This window comes from Myotis lucifugus, unplaced genomic scaffold, assembly GCF_000147115.1.
Source record: "Myotis lucifugus unplaced genomic scaffold, Myoluc2.0 scaffold_159, whole genome shotgun sequence".
NCBI lineage: Eukaryota > Metazoa > Chordata > Mammalia > Chiroptera > Vespertilionidae > Myotis > Myotis lucifugus.
In genome coordinates this window covers 983,323-992,395 of record NW_005871207.1, presented here as the reverse complement: position 1 = coordinate 992,395, position 9,073 = coordinate 983,323, and the positions used below count along the sequence as shown (strand labels likewise).

At 36.1% G+C, this 9,073-nt stretch overlaps 1 pseudogene; it reads left to right on the top strand.

Moving 5' to 3' along the window:
* Positions 1 to 375: 375 nt before the first annotated feature.
* LOC102441752 lies at positions 376 to 927 on the top strand (annotated as a pseudogene).
* The last annotated feature ends 8,146 nt before the right edge of the window (positions 928 to 9,073 follow it).

Below are 9,073 nucleotides of genomic sequence, written 5' to 3'. Positions count from 1 at the left end.
TTTGTTTTTACTATTTTTGTTTTTATGTCCAATAATTAAATATCCAATTATTAAGTAGTAATATGGAAGTTTCCTCATTCAATTACTCTATAACATACTATGAAAGAGAAAACAAAAATGGTAATGATGCGTAAGGCCAATTTAAGTAGGGTCTACATCCCTACACAAATTATATTAGGTTGTCAATATATTCATTAGAAGTTACTTTATTGAGGTAAAATCAAGACAAATCAGCCTCAGAATAATAAGTATTCAGACATTTTTATGTTTGAAACTTGAAAGTATATAAATACAATAAAACTGACTATATGTATAACACTAAAAATAACTTCCTGGTAATTATTTTATTTAAAGAGTCATGCCAGGCTTTGCAGACGCCGCCGCCCCGAAGCCGCCCGTGACCAGCCATGGGGAACCCCACCGTGTACTTGGACATCGCTGCCGACGTTGAGCCCCAGGGCCGCGTCTCCTTCGAGCTGTTTGCAGACAAAGTTCCAAAGACAGCAGAAAACTTCTGTGCTCTGAGCACTGGGGAGAAAGGATTTGGTTCTAAAGGTTCCTGCTTTCACAGAATTATTCTGGGATTTATGTGCCAGGGTGGTGACTTCACACGCCATAATGGCACAGGCGGCAAGTCCATCCATGGGGAGAAATTTGAGGATGAGAACTTCGTCCTGAAACATACCGGTCCTGGCATCTTGTCCATGGTAAATGCTGGACCGAACACAAACGGCTCCCAGTTTTTCTTCTGTGCTGCCAAGCCTGAGTGGTTGGATGGCAAGCATGTGGTCTTCGCCAGGTGAAGGAGGGCATGGATATTGTGACAGCCATGGAGCGCTTTGGGTCCAGGAATGGCAAGACCAGCGAGAAGCTCACCATTGCTGACTGTGGGCAACTCTAATAAGTTTGACTTGTGTTTTATCTTAACCACCAGACCATTCCTTCTGTAGCTCAGGAGAGCACCCCTTCACCCCGATTTGCTTGGAATGTTCTATAATCTTTATGCTCTTGCCAGTTTATTGGTTTCCATAATTTCCCTACTCCTTCCAGTCTAGCTGGATTGCAGAGTTAAGTATATGATTATGAAATAAAATCTAAACAGTTGTCTGTCAAAAAAATAAATAAATAAATAAAATAAAAAAATAAAAAGTCATGCCAGTTGAAAATATAACAAAAACCTCATATTGTCTGTAAATATCTTTATCAATTTAGAGACAATATTTATGAAAGATGTATTTTAATTCATATTTTGGGTTAGTGTTTTCTCCAGTTTTAGCTACTGCATAGACTGTTCTTAGCATTTTTACTGGAAATTGACCTGATGTCTGTCCCCAACTCCAACATCCATGAAATTATTAAAAAATATAATGACTAAAAGAGTTTACTCTGAATAGAAAATTTACTTGGAAAGTAATTTCTGATCTCAGAATGCATCTCAGTAATGCAATTTGTGTTAACAATTGAATAGTTTTAAAAAACACACACAGATTAAGCTCTTGCTTTTCCCCATTCTCTTTGTGCTTTCAAATAAACTTGCGTGTATTGATCTTTTTCTTAACATTTCAACATTCCTATGACTCGATTAACTTCATCCTCTTTTTTCAATAGTTTTTAATGCAACTTGAGGCTGTCTACAACTCATGGGTAAAAGCAAGGAAGGGGGCAGTAGATACTGCTAAGAGGGAAAGCAGGAGTAGAAGTCAGATCCTTATTTCTATGGAAATGAAGTGTTGGAAGAAGTGTTCTTCCTGCTGTTTCAGGATAGATGTTGGATCCACGGCAGTAATGCAGCAAAGGTCTGTTAAGAGACTCCGGGATCTGGGCTAGTGCCTTCTTTATACTTCGGCGCACAGCTGGTGCAGGTGCATTTTCAGCCATAATAACTAATAACATCCCCGGTGGAAACATTCAACTGTGGTAAAACAGACAGAAATCTATTATAAATGTGAGTGCAATGTCAATGTTTACAGAAGAAGGTCAAATAACGGAATTCCATTTGGTAAATGTCAGTACTGTACGAGTAGAAAGCATTCACAATATTTGCATTCTTATTAAAATGATACATAACAAAAACCATAAATATTTCATAGATTTTTTGACTCCTATTTTTCCTTCCTCATCAGAATTTACTTTTCCTGCAATTTCTCTAAGTCTCAAAGTTCACTCTGTTGCTTATGTGCCTTCAGCGTTTGGGGTGATATGGGGAGCCACTGGTCTAGTACAATGTTTAGGTCAACCATACGCTTACATTCAGATATGAACCCTAGAAATGAATGTTTCTTCTGTGAATCCACTCAAAGGCATACACAGATCTTTACTCAGTCACCTTAAATCCACCATTTTTGTCTTACACTGACTCATTTATTCTGCATAGAATTCAGCATAGTGAGATGAATTAGACCAAGCACATATGATCACATTGTTTGTTTTAAAAGAGGCAAAACATTTAAAACCTTTTGATTTATAGTGAATGATACATAAATACTTAGTACATTTTAAAGATATATTCATATATTCAAGTGATTTTGTTTGTTTACCAATATTGAAAATGTATGGTTATTTAAAACTAGAATGTGAAAGTGTGACATATTATGCTATTAGTATTTTTGGTAATGAATGTAGTCATTGCTTTCTGTGAAGATTGTCCATTTATAGATTATAGAAATGGAGTCAATCCTTCACTGGCGTCTTCTTACTAAAACCATGTCTCATGTCAGTATTTAATACTATTAAGGTCAAGGGATGTATGTGTAGAAATCATAGATTACTTGCTCTCTAAATATATATATATATATATATATATATATATATATTCCTAGAAATACCTTGTATGAAAGGTTAGGAAAATAAACTTAAGTAAACATTCTGATTTCAGGTGTAAAATCATATTTTAATCTAATTTAATCATATTTTAATCTGATTCCATATGAAAAAATATGTTGCAACTTTCACTAAAAAATTATACAAATATTTGAAAGTGCACTTTCTAAATCTATGGCTTTAAGGAGTCTTCACTGGTCAGCCAACATGATTTTACAGAGGTTCTTTCATGAAAGATGTTGAAAATGATTAATCCTACTATCTTTATTTTAAGACATTTCTCTCAATTAAAGAAATGACCTCTCAAACCAGTGATGTACTAGCCTGGGAAATTCCATAGGTACCTAATTATGTTTGGTAATTGGAGTGAAACAAAATGATTTTCAAATTTTGCATGAGAAGATGAAAGGCAATATAGAAAGTTACAGAAAGACTTGTGGATGATAATAATTTATAAAATATATATTCTAACATAAAAATAAACAGTTATCCCAGGTCACCCTAATAGGATTCAAATCAACATGACTAACAGTCAGTTCCCTAGGATTTTTAGTAAAACCACAAAGCAAGACCCTAGCTAAAGATCTCTCCATGGATTGTTAGTAGAATGTTAGTCACACACTTACCTGCTTAGAAGGCATCAGAAAGGGACTCTTAAAACCAGGTATATCCAGGTATGAAACATTATCTTAAATTTCACCATTTGATACGTACTCTTATTTTCTCCATTTTATAGTTGGATTTTTTATAAAGTGTAATACTGGTTTCAAAACTTTTCAGAAAAAGAACCTAAAGGTACTCATACTATATAATAAAAGCCTAATATGCAAATCGACCAAATGGCGGAACTACTGGTCAGCGGGCGGCGGGGCCAGTGCACAGGCAGAGCCAGGCCAGCGAGCAGAGGGAGTGGATGGCAATCAGGGGTGGCGGCAACCAGCAGCGGCAAGGCGATGGGACTGGCACCATCCCCCCTGTCATCTCCTGCAGACGGAGGCCACAGCGGCAGCGGGGCAGTGATGAGGGTGGGGCCGGTCACTCACCAGCCGGCGCCGTCCCCCGATCGGCCCACTGGTCACCTCCTGCAGAGGGAAGCCGTCAGTTGGACATCCCCTGAGGCCTCCCAGACTGCGAGAGGGCGCAGGCCAGGCTGAGGGACCCCCACGAATTTTCGTGCACCAGGCTTCTAGTTGATCATAAAATGCATCCTAATTTCAGAAGCATTATAATATCAGAAAATCAGAGTTGAGGGAATATAGTATTTATTAAAGGTCAATAAAATCACATTCCACATGTTCCTCAGAAATTCACATTTAGTTAAAACTGTTCACAATTGTAGTGGATGCTATGGTGAGATACTTTGATCTCCTCTTTAGGATTAAGATGCTCATACTCTTGCCATTAAGGGGATAGCAACTCTCAGGCTAGCCCCTGAAGGCCATCCTAGCTTCAGAGATCTCTTTGGGATTGGCTGAGGTCTTACTGAGACTGTATTACAGTTTATCTTCTCCTTCTGCCCAAAGGTGTTATTGAGACACTCCTCCAAAATTGTTGTGTATGCAAATCCAAGTCTCAGAATCTGTTAATCAATGTCAACAGCCCATTCTATATAATAATTAGTAGTAATTTCTATAATATAGGTTTAAATGTCTCACATTAATGAAAGAGCTGAACACCTGAAAAATAGGAAGTAAAAAGCTCAAGTTTGTTGGATGACTAAAAGTTAGAGTCAAATACATGATGCTATGGACTTTGAACTACTGACTTTGTCAATCAATGGGAAAATGGTGTCTTATTATGTAGCTACTAGAGGCTTGATGCACAAATTCATGCACCAGTGGGGTCCCTCAGCCTGGCCTGTGGGATTGGGCCTGAACTGGCTCTCTAACATCTCCCGAGGGGTCTCGGGTTGCAAGAAGGTGCAGGCCAGGCCGAGGGACCCCACCAGTGCACGATCAGGCTGGGGAGGGATGCAGGAGGTTGGCCAGCTGGGGAGGGATCACGGAAGGGCTCTAGGACATGTCTGGCCCATCTCACTCAGTCCCGAATCGGCCGGACCCCAGCATCAAGCTAACCTACTGGTCAGAACATCTGCACCCTGGTGGTCAGTGCATGTCATAGTGAGTGGTTGAGTGGCCTTAGCATATCGCTAGCATATTATGCTTTGATTGGTTGTATGGCCAACCTGATGGCTGGACTCTTATCATATTAGGCTTTTATTATATAGGATGCATTTAAAAAAAAAAGAATTCATAATAGTGGTCTGATACTGGTTTTGGATTATTATACTGTGAGAAACTTATCCAGTGGGTTTTTTTTTGGGGTATTTTTTTTTTAAAGATACTTCTTTTTTTAAATATTTTATTGATTTTTTTTCTTTCTTTTTACAGAGAGGAAGGGAGAGGGATAGAGAGTTAGAAACATCGATGAGAGAGAAACATCGATCAGCTGCCTCCTGCACACTCCCCACTGGGAATGTGCCCACAACCAAGGTACATGCTCTTGACCTGAATCAAACCTGGGACCCTTGAGTCCGCAGGCCGACGCTCTATCTGCTGAGCCAAACCTGTTAGGGCTACCCAGTGTTTCTAGAACTTTGAAATTTGTTCTAAATTAAGTGACATTGAGAGAGAAAAAAAAAAGATGGATTGACTTTGAGCCCATATTAACTTAAACTTCCCTTTCTCTATAACAATGAGAAAAATATGTCTTTCATTTCAATGCTAGAGGATTTACCATCTTCACTCTTAAGCATTTAAGATATTGCTGGAGATCAATTCCAGCATGACAGCAGGGCGCATCTGGGAATGGCTGAGGACATTTCCCCAAACCTGAATAGGATACATTAAATTGATTTCTTGGCTGCCAGACAGTTAAAGGGCATCTTAATCTACATACCATTGCCTCCTTCTGGCCAAACACCTATACAGCCGTAGGCTAATTCCCCCATTCTGACAATGCCTCTGTATACAAAAACCCTGACCCTTTGAAGTGTATATCTCTGCCTCTCCTCAGGACAAGTTGTGTTAATAAAAAGCATGGGGTCCTGGGGATGAGGAGACCTAAGACCTAAGACCCTTAGACCTTAGACCTGAGAATTTAGATCTTGGATCTTAGCTCCTTTAGCTAAGCTCCTCTGACCCCCAAATGCCTTTCAAAATTATATTTCGTCTCTGGACTCCTCTTATTTAACATGAACGGACAGCCTTCTCCAGATTCCTGAACCCTTCTTAATGCTGGGACAAGAGCACCGGCATTAAAATATCTAATATTAAATATACTTATGTATCTCCCTAATAATACTATGAGTAAAAAAACAAACAAAACAGAAATCATAAATTATATATTTTTAAAACTTCCCACAAAAACTTAAATATTATTTTGCAATCAGAAAGTACTTAATGATATTTGGGATTAAATAGAAATAATTTTTGACAAGATTGATCTGTCTCATTTAACTAATAAATACATATTATATTGTTACACTTAATATATGAGTAAATGATCTTGAATTTTAAAATCATGTATGATTGCACTTCTGTGTACTGATATTTACTAGTACTATAACTTTCAGATTTAATTTTCTTATCTTTTAAACATATTCACATTAGTAGAAGTAACATTTTTAAGTGCTTGAAATACTGCCTGACACAATGGTTATAAAATATTAATTTACTTTCCTCTTCATTCTTCAAGATTATTATGAATATTCTATTGAATAATATAAATAATGCTTCTACTACAAATGTCATAGACCTTTAATTAATGACAATCTTTATTATTATTATTATTATTATAAAACAATATTCCAATAGTCTACTTTTGTTTAATCTCACAATACTATACAAGAATAATAGCCTTAGAGGACTGATTGATGATTTTGTGAATTAATGTTTTATTATTTCTAAATTTGGTTAACTTCAGAAAATTGCCTATATTTTAAAGGGACAAGTTCACTAAATGAGTTTACCTAACCAATCAATCAAAAATACTTCTTGCTTGTATACTATGCATGTAGTTCTTAGGACAAGCAATTTTTCTCCTCAGATTATTCGCTTTCGAGAAAGGCAGTGTAATAGAAAATTATAAATGGCAAGTTATGGAAGTCTTAAAAATGACTCTTAATAGCACACCTTGTAGTGCTATGGAATTATGTGTCCTCACCTCAAGATTTTTGAAGATAGCTTCAGGATATTCCTATTCAACCCTAAGACTCGACATGAGAAGGAAGAAGCTATTTAGGAATCAGATAGTTTTGTTTACCAATATTCAAAATATTCTAAGTGACATTTAAAAACTTTGTTAGAAAACTGTGATACTTTTTTACTGCCCCCAAAGGAAAACTTTTCCTAAGTCAATCTCAGAATTGACTTAAGTTGGAGGTTCAGGAATTGCTTGTTGATTACAATTGTTTTTTAAAGTTTATATTGGCCATGTAATATATTTTGCTTTAGAAATTCTAGGCCTGCATCAATACTTTTATTTTAAAAGTACTTAATTTTTAGAGGTTTATGAAAAAAATAACGTTTCTGATGGAATTTACTTTTGGAAATAACTTTCCTATTTTGAAATAGGTGCAAATGTAGACAAAAACAGAAAACTTTTAAGAAACAAATTACTCTATTCCCTTTACTCAGATATGTGTATATACACATATATAATATCTACACTAATAAAAGAGAAACATGCAAATTGGTGTCACTCTGCTACACCCACCAGCCAATCAGGATGAATATGCAAATTAACTCAACAAAGATTGAGGTTAATTTGCATATGCAGGCACAGAGCGAAAACTGAAGATGACTGAAGACTGAAGACGACTGAAGAGGCTTGGCTTCTCTGCTGCAGCCTATAGTAGAGAAGCTTAGCCTCGCTGCTGCAGCCCGAGGCCGAACCAAAGGCCTGGGTCCCAGGTGCTGGAGGAAAACCAGTTCCAGCAGCCAGGGGAAGGAAGGCCTATTGCGCGAATCTTCATGCAACGGGCCTCTAGTGTTATGTATAATTTGCATACATATATCCACATATACTTGTATGTTTGCATATATATGAATTTAATATGTGAAAAATGTTTATGCTTACATTAGTATATACATACACATACATCTGTATTTAAATATGTATTCAGATATATACACACACACACAATCTCTATGTAGCACTACTCAGCTCCCTGCTAGTGATTTATTTTCAGACAGTAACAAATCTAGCTCTCATTATCCTCAGAATATTTACTTATTTTCTCAATTAGCAAATGTGCCTTAATCATCCACCCATTCTTACAATCTCCTCTACCCAACTTTTATTTGCTCCACCTAACCAAGTATGGCAATGAGAGGAATGATACAAACAGATCTTATAAATGTTTTGAATTCCTATATCTACAGATGATTAAAGAATAACCATACATAGTCAATTGGTTTGTATTCTGGATATGATTACATACATGACATCTAATAATTTGGCTGGATATTTATGCACCTGGATACATTTACTAACCAGTTTATGTATTCATTTTAAACATGCATAATGCTTTATAGTCATTTGCAAAATATCACTTTTTAAAATATTAACAATTAGTTCATATCCAGACATTCATAGGCAGATTTGAATTGTGTTTTTAACTTTACAACTCCTTTGTTTATTTGATTTCAAAATGCAGATATTTTCCCTCAAATAACTAGCTCAAGAAGAGAAATACAGATTCATTTATTTGAAAAGCAATTGAAATTCTAGAAAATGCAATATATATTTCATTTGTAACATATTAGCCACCTCCAAAAGGCCAAAGATAAATCAATTTAATTTCATAAATATATAGTTAATCTATATGCTTTAATACATCATGTTTTGACACTAATAGCAAAAGCTGCAGGTTTTATAATTTAAATGTAACTATTGTAATACTACCCAGTGGAAAATAAGGTAAAATTGTGAAAATAATAAAGGTTGTGATGAATATTAATCCCCCAATGTCCAGACTTTCATTATGTGTAGAATAGAAATACCTGTATGGGAAATTTAGATCGATTTAAATGTGAAATAAATAAAATATTCTTTGAACTTTAAAATCCTCTCTGGTTTAAGAATGCATGTATTGACTTTCTTCTTATTACCACTACTGTGTATCTTACATTTTTTGTTGTTCTTGTTAATCTTCACCCAAGGATATTTTGCCATTGAATTTTTAGAGAGACTAGAAGGGAGGGGAGAGACAGAGAGAGAAACATCAATGTGAGAGAGACACATCAATCTG